The sequence below is a fragment of the Manis pentadactyla genome, chromosome 1 (assembly GCF_030020395.1).
Source record: "Manis pentadactyla isolate mManPen7 chromosome 1, mManPen7.hap1, whole genome shotgun sequence".
Taxonomy (NCBI): Eukaryota; Metazoa; Chordata; class Mammalia; order Pholidota; family Manidae; genus Manis; species Manis pentadactyla.
The window spans coordinates 7,306,026-7,321,313 of NC_080019.1; the positions used below are offsets into that span (position 1 = coordinate 7,306,026).

General features: G+C 36.2%; 1 protein-coding gene across 15 annotated transcripts in view; it reads right to left on the reverse strand.

Annotated features, from left to right (window-relative positions):
- Window positions 1-15,288, reverse strand: part of HMBOX1 (homeobox containing 1) — a 171,569-nt gene that overhangs the window by 140,243 nt on the left and 16,038 nt on the right. For 14 of the 15 annotated variants that reach the window (XM_036888841.2, XM_036888836.2, XM_036888840.2 and 11 more), the window contains exon 2: window positions 1,033-1,119. The exons of the other annotated variant lie outside the window; for it this stretch is intronic. The gene's annotated coding sequence lies outside the window, so the exon portion shown is untranslated. The remainder of the gene's footprint in view (window positions 1-1,032; window positions 1,120-15,288) is intronic. 15 annotated transcript variants of the gene reach the window in all.

The following is a 15,288-nucleotide window of genomic DNA, read 5'->3' on the forward strand; positions in this document are numbered from 1 at the left end:
AACAGATCAAATCAAAGGGTCTCTGGTAAATCTACCTGATTAAAAAAAAGTTTTTGTTTATCTATTAAGGGATGGGTGGCACAATCAAAGGGCACTTTCTTCAAAGAAAGCATCAGGAACTTAAGGTTCATGCTGTGGGAGCACTCCGATGCTACTGGGGAAGGGGCGGATCCCCCCCATATCCTGGATCAGAGAATCTGAGTGATTTTGGTCCCTCAGGAAGGATTTCCACCTGGGCCCACAGGGAACACTAGGAACATCTTTACTGTATTAAGGAAACGAGAGGCAGATGGCCTCTGTAATAAGATGTTCATCCTCATGAGGATATACTGAATGTAACAATGTAGAGAATCACTTAACTCTGCTATGAAGGAACATTTAAAAAAAGGTTAACTGTGTAACTTTTGTTACACTATGTACTGTATGTGACAATTTTATTTCCAGGTGTGGAAAAATTTCATGCTTCAATCTGAAGTAATTTTTGAGAATATTTAAGGGTTGTCTGCAATGTGACATCCTGGACTTAGGAGCTCTATGTAAGTTCAGGGGGCAACACAAGCAGCTATATTTCTTTTCTATATTTTGTTACAGTACTAATAAAAAAGTGGAGGAGAATACTATTTAATGACCAATAAGGGCATGCATAAAACATCACATAATTATAAAGCTTTTGGTAGACAGGGTAGCAGATGGATGCAGAACGGAATCCAGGTTTGCAGGCATTAGAACATTAAGTGGACACAAAAATGTGATAATCACTAATTGCAAACATATTAAATTATTTAAGTGAAAAATGTAAAAAAAAAAAAACAAAAAACTATGAGTTAGCTAAGCCAAACACAATTACCCAGGATTCAACTCTCAGTAAGAAAACTCAATATTAAAGTTATCATTTTAGGTCTTTCATGTGGCCTTATCAAGACTTATTTACAGTAAATCATATTTAACTGGTACGATCAGGGATTGGTCCTTCTTATCTGGTTACTGAGAATTTACTTTAAAGCAACAACATTCCATAGTAGCAATACTGACCAGTGACAATCTAACGTATGCCAGTAGACTTCATTCAGTGGGAACACAGGAATACCTTGGAGATATTGTGGGATCAGTTCCAGGCCACTGCAATAAAGTGAACAACACAATAAAATGAGTCAAATCAATTTTTTGGTTTCCCAATGCATATAAAAATTATGTTCATACTATATAGTTAAGTGTGCAGTAGCAATAAGTCTTAAAACATATGTACCTTAATTAAAAAATATTTTATTACTAAAAAATGATAACAATCATTTGAGCTTTTATAAGTCAATCTTTTGGCTGGTGGAGAGGTTTGCCTCATTGTTGATGGCTGACTGACTTAACAGGAGGATGACGGTTGCTGAGGGTTGGGGTGTCTACAGCAATTTCTTAAAATAAGACAACAATGAAGTCTGTCACATTGACGCTTCCTTTTGTGAATATTTCTTCGTAACATGCAATGCTGTTTGATAAAATTTTACCTATAGAACTTCATCCAAAGCTGGTCAATCCTCTCAAACCGTTCAGCTGCTTTATCAACCAAGTTTAATGTAATATTCTAAATTCTTTGTTATGATTTCAACAATCTTCACAATATCTTCACCAGGAGTAGATTCCATCTCAAGAAACCACTTTCTTTTCTCATCCCAAAGAAGTAATCCTTGACTGTTCAAGTTTGATCATGAGATGCAGCAATTCAGTCACATCTCCAGGCTCCACTTCTAACTCTAGTTCTCTTGCTGTTTCTACCACATCTGCAATTATTAACTCCACTGAAGTCTTGAACCCCTCAATGTCATCCAGGAGGGTTGGAACTAACTTCTTCCAAACTCCTGTTAGTGTTGATATTTGGACCTCTTCCCATGAATCACAAATATTCTGAATGGTATCTAGATGGACTCCTTTACAGAAGGTTTCAACTTGCCCAAATTCATCAGAGGAATCACTATCTATAACAGCTATTGCCTTATTTATGTAATGTATTTCTTCAATAATAAGACTTGAAACTTGAAATTACTTCCTGACCCATGGGCTGCAGAACGGATGTTGTGTTATCAGGCATGCAAACAACACTGATCTCACTGCACATCTCCAACAAAGCTCATGGGTGGCCCAGGTTAGCTGTCAATGAGCAGTGATATTTTTAAAGGAATCTTTTTTCTAAGGAGTAGGTCTCAACAGTGGGCTTAAAATATTCAGTAAACCATGTTGTAAACAAATTAGCTATCATCCAGACTTTGTTGCTCCATTTTTCAGCACAGGCAGAGTAGATTTAGCATAATTCGTAAGGGTCCTCGGACTTTTGGAATAGCAAAGGAGCACTGGCTTCAACTTCAAGTCACCAACTACATTATCCCCTAACAAGAGAGTCGGCCTGCCCTTTAAAGCTTAAACCAGGCCCTGACTTCTCTTTAGCTCTGAAAGTTCTAGATGGATCTTCTTCCAAAAGAAGGCTGTTTTGTTCACATTGCAAATGTGTTATTTAGTGTAGCTACCTCCGTGAGTGATCTCAGCTGGACCTTGTGGGAAACATGCTACAGCTTCTACATAAGCACTTGCTGCTTCACCTTTCACTTTAATGTTATGGAGATGGCTTCTTTCCTTCCACCTCATGGACCAACCTCTTCAAACTTTTCTTCTGCAGCTCCCTCATCTCTTCACCCTTCATAGAACTGAAGCGAGCTATGGCCTTGCTCTGGATTAGGTTTTGACTCCAGGACATGTAGCTGGTTTGACCTTCTATCCAGACCACTCAAACTTTCTCCACATCAGCAATAAGGCTGTTTTGCTTTCTTATCATTCATGTGTTCGCTGGAGTAGCACTTTAAATCTCCTTCAACAACTTTTCCTTTGCATTCACAACTTGACTATTAGGTGCAAGAGACCTACCTTTTGGCCTACCTCATCAACATGACTTCCTCACTAAGCTTAATCATTTCTATCTTCTGATTTAAAATGAGAGATGAGCAACTCTTCCTTTCATTTAAACACTTAAGAGGCCACTGTAGAGCTCTTAATTGGCCTAATTTCAATATTGCTGTGTCTCAGGGTATAGGGAGGCCCAAGAAAAAGGAGAGAGAGAGGAACAGCCAGTCAGTGGAACAGTCAGAACACCACAACATTTATTATGTTCACCGTCTTCTGTGGTCACGGTTCATGGTGTACCAAAGTAATTACAATGTAACATCAAAGACCACTGATCACAGATAACATAACAAATATAATAATAATGAAAATTTTAAAATATTGCAAAAATTACCATAACATGGCACATAGACACAAAGTGAGCAAATGCTGTTGGAAAAATGGAGCCTAGACTTGACTCAGGGTTGCCACAAACCTTCAATTTGTTAAAGAAAAAAAACACAGTATATGCAAAGCACAATACAACAAAGTAAGCCTGTATTATAATCTAGGTATTTTGAATTGAGGTACTTGCTAATGTGCATGTTTTCAGAAACAGGTAAAATCCATATCAATTCCTGGGTACTTCCTTAAAAGTTCTTTGTTTTCTTCCACTTTCTCAATGATTCCTAGTTAAACTGAATTTTCCTCTGTTTACTGCATTACACTCACCTGCAAAAGTTTTTTGTCACCCCAGTGTTTACCACCTTACTTCTCTCTCTCTCTTGCATCCTTCCTTCTTTTCCGGTCTATGGTTTCCTTCTCTCTCGCAATATGCAGGAACTTGGTTTACACATGAATCACAGAGAGCAACCTTAAATTTTAGATCTTTGCGAAGTCCTAACACACAACTAAAATTTTCTGCTCTTCTCCACATATTACCTACTATGGCCCCGCCATTCGAAACAATACTGCTTATTGGGGGCTTTTAATCACTTGGGACCGAGTTGGGGATTCACTATACATTTTGTATCAGAGCTTCTCATGACTGAACTCAAACCAATTTCTTGAAGCAATTCATGAAAGAGACTCCACTTAACTGGAGTGACAAAATGTACATTATTTTTCACTAGAGAAAGGAGAAATTTGTATTTTAGACATATGTCAGATTCAAAGATAATCATTTCTAAAAAGTTGTTAAAACTTCTGAGTATAAACATTTCTACAGTATTTGGCAGACATTCAACACACATAATTTTTCTTACATTTCACTTAAATCTGCTAGGCCAAGTGCATAAAAAACACAAATTTGATGGTCATTGTTTTCTCCTCTATTGGTATCACCTTGGTTAAGGCTCTTTTAAGTAATTAAAAGCACAATTACAGAAAATGTGGTGCTATCTTTATCCTAGCCAAATCTTAATGGAATGAGCAATAGGGGACTACTTAAATAAAGGTTAACACATCCACATAATGCAATACTTTGCAAATGTAAGAAGTAATGAAGTTCTCTATGTATTGATATTTAAAAACCCATTATATAATTGCCAAATAAGATGAAGAAAAGCATATATAATATGCTATGTCTGTTGAAAAAAGGGAGTGAAAATAGTAGTATGTTTTTGTATAGAGAAATTCTTGAAAGATATACAGCAACCTAAAAACTGTAGGTGTAGGAAGGAACTTGGTGTGTGAAGGGTATATAGAGTGACCTTCTAACTAACACTATACAACTTCCTACATTTCTTAATTTTTAATCATATGAAATATATTAGGTATTGAAAAATAACCTAGCTTTAAATCTCATTGGCAATGAGATTATAAATTAATTATCAAGTTAATGGATAAAAAATTACTTTTAATTAAAATACCATGCTGAAAACCAATGTGCTAAGAAGAACAAACAAAAAAGGGGGTTGAGGAGAAAAGGCTGCCCAGTATTTCCTAAAAGGAATTCCTGTGACTCCCTTAATATCATTTACTGTATCATAATCATAAATTATTTGCCAATAATTTATATTCAAAATACCCAGCTAAGTGCTGGGTGATGTGTTCCTTACACTCAAAACTTTTACAACCCCCACCCCACCCCGTGTTTGTCTCTGCCTGCACCTACACATCTTTGTTTCTTCAATGTCTTTCTTTTCCCTATTTCACCTTCTAGTCTCTTTCTTCTTCCTCCTTTTGTCTCAGCCCACTCTTGCCCTAATATAGAACTGAATTATTTGCAGGAAAAAAAAACCTTTACAACCTAATTGTCCAATTAAAATCCAGTTCAAAACAAACAATAACTTAAAGTAGACTAGCCTAATGCCAAAGGAGTGGTGCAATGTATGTTCCAAATGACTCAAATAAGTGATTGATCACTGAGACCAAATAAATGAAGACTTCATAAAAGCCACAGAAATTAGGTAAGTGGAGAGGGAGAAAGACCATTCCAGAGAAGTGGAATTGCTATAACAAAGATGCCAAGGACAAAAAAAACAGATTATGTTCAAGGATATTGACTAAACCAGTTTGACTTAACCAGGAGGCTGGTAAACGTAACAGTGAGGGAAAAGAATGAAGTCTTACAACCTATAGCAATACCTAATATTTGTACAGTAATTTATATTATCTCATTTGATCACCAAAACAACCATTTGAGAAAAGGTGGATTGTAGAGGGCCCTGCTTATCAGATTATAAATATCTAGCAGCAGTATTGAATCCATCCATTAAAGGATAAAGAAACTGGAGGCAGGGAGACTTGTGAAAGTTCAGGCATAAGTTAGTAAGGACCCAAGTTAAACTGATAGCAGTGGGAACAGAAAGGAAGAAATCTGTAGGTGCTGTGGAAGAAGGTAAAAAGGGTATCAGGGTTTAGACCTCAGTTACTAGGAGAATGATGGTATAATTAAAAGAAATAACTGAAGTCCAGATGGAGAGGAGGTATTTTTAGTAATAGACTTTGGTTTCTGAAATACGCTGAAGCCAACAGTGGCACATCCCAGTTTTTAGAGCTTCTATCACACGTTCCAAGTGTGTTCTAAGTCCACCATCACCTAGCCAAATAAGACATGTTTCTCTGCCCATCATCCCCCCAAGACTGCTGCTCTTGGTAGGGAGGAATGGAGAGTGACTGCTGAGTGGGTGTGGGGTCTCCTCTGGGGATGATGGAAATGTTTTATAACGAGAGAGGGGTGATGGCTGTCTAACTTTGTGAAACTAAATGCCCTTTGAACTGTACACTTTAAAATGATTAATGTATGCTATGTGAATTTCACTTAAATGTTAAAAAAAAGGGCAGCTCAACTAAGACCACAATGTTAACATCATGATGTTAAAGGTCTGTGCCCAGTACCTTCCTGCCAATTCACCCTATGGTTCTCCACCTTCTCAATCATTCCAATGTGCTTCTGACATTGTCTTCAACAATAACAGGCACTTTTATCTTCCAACTTTTCTCTGACAGCTTCTCCTTACTTTAAAACAAAGTTGGCTCTTGACTGAGTAAAATACTTCTTTGCAGCCCAGTTACATGGTGGCTGCTTTTGTGTATTTTCTTTTCGTTGTTTTTTCCCCTTATATGTTGGTTACCTCGGGGCCAGGAGAGGAAAATGGGTTTTACCGCTCCTGATGTAACCTCCAGAAATTACTCTTCTACCATCCTATTAACAAACAAACAAAACCACACATTTCTTTGATGCTCAGGGCTGTCTCCACTACACTACCAACTCTCCCCTCCTCACTGCTGTCACTTCCTGACTTCCCTGTTGTTCTCTCCTCCTTTGCCTAAGTATTTGGCACCCAGTTTACAGCTTCCTTCCCCTAAGCCTGGTCATCATCCTGGATAACTTTCAGATGCAAGAAAACTACTTTCCCAACAGCACACCTTCAGGTCAAATCCAATGACATTCTCCTTCACACTACTTTAGCCATCCATTACCAAGGTAAAATCCTGGACCCCAATGATCACTCAAAATGCTCTTTCATCAAAATCAATACCTCAGATATCCTATTATTATCCACTTTCTCCATGCATGACTTCACCTGAGCAGCCAAGCAACTATAAGGGAAAGTTCTCCAAAGAGCAAGTTGGCTCCATTATTAACACATTATCACTGATCTCAGAAGAGCCCTCCATGCAAGGGAACAATCCTACATTTCTCCGGCTGATGCATTTCTCCACTCTCACTTGAATGGCTATTGCAAATCTCCATTCTCCTTAATTCTCTGACTGATACTCCTCTCTCTGGCTGTGAGATGATCTTTTCTCCAGCTTTAGAGAAAATAATCATCAGGTAGGAACTCTGACATCTTTCTAATATGAAATGCAAAAATGTATGTACAATTACACCCATCCTATTCTCTCTTCCTGAATCTTAAAAACGGTGAAATATCCCTCTTCCTATCTCAAGCTAATCCTACACTCTCTGTCTCACTGCCTTCATCCCTTCACTCAACAGTCAACAATTATTTATCAAAGATCTACTAAGTGCCAGGCACTACTCCACATGGAAGACAGTCAACAGACAAAAATTCTTGCCTTTCTAGAACTTAATTGTTGGAACTTGGAAAAGGATATAAACAACATACAATAAACATAGGCAATATGTGACATAAGTATGTATTGTATGACAAATGACATAGTATGTTAGAAAATAAGTACTATGGGGGAAAAAACACAGTAGGAAAAATTTAGAATGCGTGGGGCTGGGGACAGCAGTGTTTCACTGAAAAATGGGTGATCAGAGTGGGCCTCACAATTTTATTTCTCCATTTCAGGTCTCTCCTCTGAGCTCCAGACAAAAATACCTAACAGCTCATTAAACTCTAACATTCAAAGGGAATACAGGAATGTTTTCCCCTCCCAAATCTCATCCTAAACAAGTAAGCCAAATAAGAACAACTGTTCCATTTCAATAAATGCTAATACCCTCCACGAAGACTGTGCAAGCCAGACCTTGAAGCTATCCTGGATACCCTATACTCTCTCACTCTCCCATTTCAAGTCCTTTCAATTTAATCTCCTAAATAATTCTGGAATCTGTCACTTATCTCCATCAGTTGCCACCAGCATCCCCACCACTACCACAGAAGTACAGGCTACCACCACCTCTATTGATCAGTCCATGTTAATCTGCCTCCTCCCTTCCCTTCCTTCAACTTGCTTGAAACCCTTGATCTTAGGATAAAGACCAATTTCCTTTAGATGTGTTACAAAGACTATGGGCAATCTGGCCCCATCCTATCCTTCTAGCCTCATTTTGTATCACACTGGTCAGACATCTTGCCTCCTGTCATCCTTATTCTTGTCAAACTGCAAGTTACCAGAGAATTTCTGCTTCTACTGACTTTTCTCTCCCTCCACAGACTAGTTAACTTCTACTCAACCTTTAAGATTTCAGCTCAAGGGAGTTTTCTTCGACTTCTCAGACTACGTCCAACTAGGATGCACAGCACTGTGCAACTCTTCTTTATAGTAGTAAGAGTTCTTCACAGTAGTTGTTTGGTGGCAATTTTAGGTTTTTTTATATGGGTTATCTGAATAAAAACTCTCTGGCTTGCAAAAACTGCTATTGAAAAAATTAGATTGTTGAATTCATAGTGTGACCAAGTCTGTCTTAGTCACAGTTGTATTTCAAGCCCCACAACAGGGTCTTGCTCTCAGTAGGAACTTTGTAATAGAGATTTGGGAGTGACTGAATAAACAATAAAAATAAAAGGTTAACATACAGATTTTAAACTAGAGCTGTTGTCAAGTTTAACTGGCTAATGTTAAATACAGGAAGAAATACTTTTAAAATGCTTTATTTGTCACAATAAACAATTCTTTATTCATAAGACAATTTTATATGCAATATATCTCTAAGCCTAGCTATTGAAAAAAAGGTTTTACTTGTTCTTTATAATATTTAATGTCTGAAAGCTCATTTTAACTAAGGCTTTCATTTTGAAATTAAAATAATATTAATTTTCATCTAAACAAAATTCATATTTACAGTTTTCATTGAACTTTAAAAAGGATAAACAAAAGAACTAAATTTTCCTAACAATGATCTGTGAGTATTCATTTTACAAAAGAATTTAAAACAAGATTTTTTTTTTAGCTTTACCTTTTGTCCCTTATATTTGCAACAAAAATTGGTATATAAAAATTTCAATTACCTTTCAAGGATATATTTTTTGCCAAAAGAAGGTTAAACAAGTATATGTATTACTTTCAGAATCATAAACCGGTCACTCAGGTTGTGTGGATATCCCACATCTTTCTTTTGCATGTATCTGCTACCAGGGTTAATCCTTCACCGTATCAAAGCAAAGGTGGCTATGACAGGCCAAACCATAATCTTTCACTTTCCTCTCTGTAGGTACTTTGGCCATGAAAAATAACTTCATTGTTTTTCAATTCCCTTATTTTTCAACTTGGAATTGACAGTATAAAGAGATGTTTATTTAAAGATAATGTCTTGAGAAGTTCCTGCTGTTTTAAACTGGATTATGACTTCAGTAGTCTTCACTGAATTTAAGTGTTTAATGACTTACAAAATATCTACTAAACCTCATCAGCAGACCATTTTTTAGTTATTTGCTCACTCATGCATCAGGAAATGACTATGTTTCTGAATGACCTCAAGTCTACTACTTTTAGACACCTATGCTAAGTGAAAGGTCAGAAGCATTTAAGTTAGGTGTGCTGTTGGTAAAATGATGTTTATACACTCAAATGAAGCACAAACATTTCATAGGTTATTGTTTTTTCATAATGAAAGAGAGGGCATCACTAGAGACTCTACAGAGATTAAAAGAATGAAGTAAAAACAAGTCTATGTTCATAAATTCAACGACTTAGATGAAATGGACCAACTTTTTGAAATGTATAATGTAACAAAAGAAATAACCAGAATGGTTCAATAGTTATTAAGGATATTGAGTTAATAGCTTAAAAATACCCCAACAAAGAAAACTGTACTGCATGGTTTCACTGACTGCAGGAAACCAACTTGAGGAAATGGGGAGAGGCAGCATTAAGATAAGGCAGAAACTTTAAAACTGTGCTGCTGTCTATTAAAGTAGCCACCAGCCAGGTGGGGTTATTAAACCCTTAAAATGTGGTTTGTCCTAAGTGAGATGTGTTCCAAGTGCAGAACATATAATGATTGTGAAGACACAGCATGAAAAAGAATGTAAAATATCTCAATGATTTTTATTATGTGTTGAAATAGCAGTATTTGGACATACTGAGTTAAATGAAAATTACTATTAAAATTGTCACCTGTTTCTTTTTACTTATTTAAAGTAGCAGAATATTAAATTTATAAATGTGTAAATTACATTTCTGTTGGACAGAGCTGCTCTAAGAAATTGATAATGCAGCCAAACACAAACAACCACCAAAAAAGATTACTCATTGACATTTTGGAGCCTCTGGATCAACCTGTTTCCTAAGCCTGACCTGACTTTGGGTTTTTCAGATACACAAATGAATAAATTCCTTTTATAGTTTAAGTTAGTTTACGTAGATTTTGAGTTTTTCAACTGCAAGCATCCTAACTCATAACTCTACTCCAGCAGTTCTCTCTTCTAATGTCACATTTGAAAATACAAAAATAAGTCTGTAGAAATTTTCTTCATAGGTCTTCATTCTATTTGTATATGTTTATAATGTACTCACTGGCTTTTAAAAAGCCATTTCCATTACAGGTATCAGAACATAACACTGTTTTCAAATAAAGTAGAATAAATTCTAAGCAAGGAAGTTTGTTCTCACTGAAACAAGAATGGAGAAAAAAGAAATTCTCACTGAAATGAAAACCACATATTCATTTACTAATTCAAACACTACTGAAGTTCCTACTTAGGCTACGGTTATCAAATAGTTTCATGGCCACATCATCTGTCATGGCTGCCACTCTAGCGCTGTGGTTCAAAGGATGCTGGGCTGAACTGGATGCAGATGTTTATCACAATAAAGGAGATTGAAGGCATGTGTTCAGATATTTGCCTTCCCTGCAAAACAGTGCCTCTCCACAGTTAAAAGGAGGAAAAGATAATTTTGATGGGAGTTAAATTTTTTAACTTTTAATAAACTTTATTTCCCATTGACCATTCTTTAGTAGATAGGTTATATATTCGATTCCACAATTAAAATTTCATTACTAAGTTCTGAGACATAGATTTTACTAAATAAGTTTCAATAGTTTTCCAGTAACCACTTTGACACTTCAGATTTATAAAATTTTAGGGATTTTAAAATAGATTAATCTGACACTGAACTCACCCAAGTCAAGTGGTTCTACTGATTTACAAGGAGGCTTTCTCTCCTTGAACAGATCAAAGAGTTATTCATTTAACATTACCGAACATTCTTATGTGCCAAGCAGTATGCTATGGACAGGTCTAAGTATAGTTCTTCCCCTTATGAAGTTTGCAGTCTAGTATGAATAAAGACAAATAATTATATAAATGTTAATGAATATTATTAAAGGGAAAGTACAGAGTATTCCAGAAGCACATATGAAAATGACTTATCCTAGCCTAGGAAATGATATTTAAATCAAAACATGAAGAATTAGTGGGCATTTTTAGGTTGAAGAGTGGGGAAATGGGATGGTAAAGTAGAAGTGGGAGGGAAAAGCATCCTACTTAAATAGCATGTGGGATAACAGAGGCAGGAAGTTTGCCCAACTGAGAAACTGAAAGAGGTGTAAGTGGATTCAAATATCTTGGAAAGCCTTATAAGGCACATCAAATAGTTTGGGCTTTGTCCTAAAGGAAAGGGTTTACCACTGAAAGATTTAAAGAGTAATATTATCCATCTGGTATTCTGCAGGAAAGAGGGTAAGACCAGCAGCAGAGAGTGTTATTAGGAGGTTTTAAAGTAACCATTTGGACCATCATTGGCCATAGCTTGGACCAGAGCAGAGAGAGAATTGGTAAATATGGGAGAAACTTGGTAATAGAATTCTAGAAGATGCAGAATGAAGATAGAAGAGTCAGGGGCAATCTCCAGGATTCTAGCTTGTATAGTTGATTGATAGTGTGCCATTTCAAGCAATAACCAATACTAAAAGAAGAGAAGTATTGATTCTGAGATGCCTTTCAGACACCTAAGAAGAAATGGCTAGTTGGATATAAAGTTCTCTCCAGAGCTCAACGGAAATGTGTGGGCTAGTCTGTAAGTGGTAACTAAGGCTATGCAATAGATGAGCTCGCCTACGGAGTGTATAATGATAAGAAAATTGGGCCTAGAACAGTCCTTTGAGGAACTTAAAGACTTCAGAAGGCAAGAAGACCCCCCAAGAGGACAAGAAGACCCTTCAGAGGACAAGAAGACCTCCAAGAAGAAAAACCAATGACAGGTATCAAAGAAGTCAAGGAAGGAAGTGTTTCAAAGGAGAGGCATGATCATTGACAAAACTATTGAGATATCAAACTAGAAGGCTGAAATTTGTCCATGGATTTTAGTTATACTGTGGAAAACAGTATTGGAGATAAGTGAGAGTATATACCAGATTCCAGAGGATTGAGTCCATGAAAGGTCAGGAAACGGTGGTAAAACTAACCAGTATTACCTATATAGGGGACTGAAGAAGATACATGGCAATGTCTGAATGGGAAAGTAAAGTCAAGGGAGCTTTTGTTTTCTTTTTCCTATTGAGATGGGGATCACTTGAACATCTTTCAACACTAATAAGAGATAAGATTTATCTCTCATGAAGCGTAAAAATGCCAAACACTCACTTCCCAGCTTCCTTTAGAAACAGAGCATAGGCAGGTGACCCTCCACAGACTTTGAATTGGAAATCTGTGTCATAAACAAGCAGGAAGAACCTTCTTAAGCAGACAGGACCACTGCAGCAAGATTCAGCTTCAGGGCAGCAACAAAAGCCAAGCAGCAGCGTCCATGGTCCAGGACCAGCAGTGGTAAACAACAGTAACGCTGCCCTAACCAGATTGCACCTGTGGCATGGTCCTGGCTGTGGCTCCTGCCAGGGAACAGCCTCAGTTAGCTCATCCTATTGTACAGGCCTGGTTCTCTAGTCTTCCTAGGAATGCTGAGAGCTTCCCAACATCCATTGAATAAATTTACCTTTAACTTAAATAGCCAGAGTCAGTTTTTGTTCCAACTAAAAAACCAGAGTGCTCAATGAACTACAATAAAGGCTAATGTTCACATCAATGATATGGTGTCCAAACAGCTCCACGCATACCAAGATTACTAGTTTGAAATGGTGACTCAGTTATTTAGCATCACTCAGCAAACAAACTCTAGAATTAGGTAAGTACATTCTGAAATAGAGCTAAAGAACAGCATAAGGTATCCTGCCACTGGTCTTCATTTCATTAGTCCTGTGATTTTTTACGATGAGCAACTATTTTACCTAAAGTTGAAAGGTTCTCACTGCAAAATACAGCAGTAAGAGAAAGAAAAGGAAAAAAGCCAATGACTAGGAGAGAACATCTGAAAATCATGTATCTGATAAAAGATGTATATCCAAAATATATAAAGAATTCTTACAACTCAGTAAGATAATCCAATTGTAAAATGGACAAAATATCTGAATAAGTGTTTCACAAAAGGAGACACATGAATGACAAGCACATGAAAAGATGTTCAACACCATTGGTGAACTGCAAACTAGAACCACAATGAGATATTACTCCTCTTACACAAAAATGACCATAATCAAATACAGAAAATAAGTGTTAACAAGGATGTGAAGAAACTGCAACTCTTAATACATTGCTGGTGGTGAATGTAAAATAATTTTAGCAGTTTCTTAAAAAGTTAAACAGAAACTTACCATCCAAGCCAACAATCCCATTCCTAGGTATCTATCCAAGAGAAATGAAAACATGTTCACCCAAAAAGTTGCACACAAATGTTCACATAAGCATTATTCATGATATCCCCCGACTTGGAAACAACCAAAATATTCATCAACTGGCAAATAAACAAAATGTGTTATTTTCATACAAGGGAATATTATTCCCAATGAAAAGGGGAGCTACTGATAAATGCTACAATATGAATGAGCTTTAAAAATATTATGCTAAGTCAAAGAGACCAGACACAAAAGATCATATAATGTATGATTTAATTTACATGAAATGTCCAGAAAGGGCAAATATATAGGTACAAAAAGTAGAGTAATGCCTGGGGCTGAAGATGGGAATAAGAATAAAGTATAAAAGAGCATGAAAGATCTTACTGAGGTAATGAAAATAATCTAAAATTTTGTTTATCTATTCATCAGTTGATAGACATATGGCTTGTTTCTCCTTTTATCTATGAATAATACTGCCATGAACATTTATGTAAAAACTTTTGTTTGAATGCCTGTTTTCAGTTCTTTTGGGTTTATACCTTGAGGTAATGTTTTGCATAAATTGGCAAAATTTACCATAAATCATTGAAATGCACACTTAACACAAGTGAGTTTTATGCTATATAAACTATACCTCAGTAAAACTGTGTTCTTTTTTTCCTTAGTTACCAGGTCTCATTTTTGGTCATAGGAGGCCATTCTAGCAGATGAGGCACCATAATTGTTTTCAGAGGCAACACTTGCTGTAACAGAGAACCTCCTAGCCTAGGACTGACTCCTAACAGAATGTTCAATAAAACTTCAAAAAAAATTTGGAATTATTAGTTTGCTAATCCATTCAAAACCATTTAAAAAAGTTTTTCCTAAACTTTGAATTTGTAACATTAGCATATTTGAAAACAGTACTTCTCAAAGTGTGATCTGCAGACCAACACCTATCTATATGCACTGTAATTGTCTGAAACTGGCCCATGACTAGGTGATTACAGAAGTTGAGAACCCACGTTTAGAAACTTAAAGAGCAATCTGACAAATATTATCTGCTGAATCTGATAATAAAATATTTCCTTGGTAATTTTTTTTCATTTCATTTTTCTAGTGATTCGTTTTTATTGTATTTTACAAATCTGTCAGCCAAGGATTGGAATGTTAAGAAATAACATGTTGTCACAGATAGTCTGAGGAAACTAATTACAGTGCTCTCCCACTATCCTACAATTGGTTATCACACCTACCAATGTAGGTGAAACCCACTTTTTTTTTTAAAATATGGTTCTAAATGCTCCAGCTACTCTGGTGTTATATTTATAAATGCCATATTTTAAGGCCTTCTACATAACCAAGATTTTAATAGATGTTCATTTATTTTTCTGTTTTTATAAATAGATTCTCAAGTTTATAATTAAAAGACAAAAATTCAAACCATATATGCTTAATTAACATCAATTTTCTTCCCCCAACTAAAAATGTAGACTTCAATTTGAAGGAAAATAAACCCAGCCTTTGAACTTGGATAAATTACGGTCCTGGAAAAAGTCCTATAAGTCACACAAGGCAAGCTAATTATATTTTCATTTTAAAATAAAAATACAAACCAAACAATATGTTCCTAT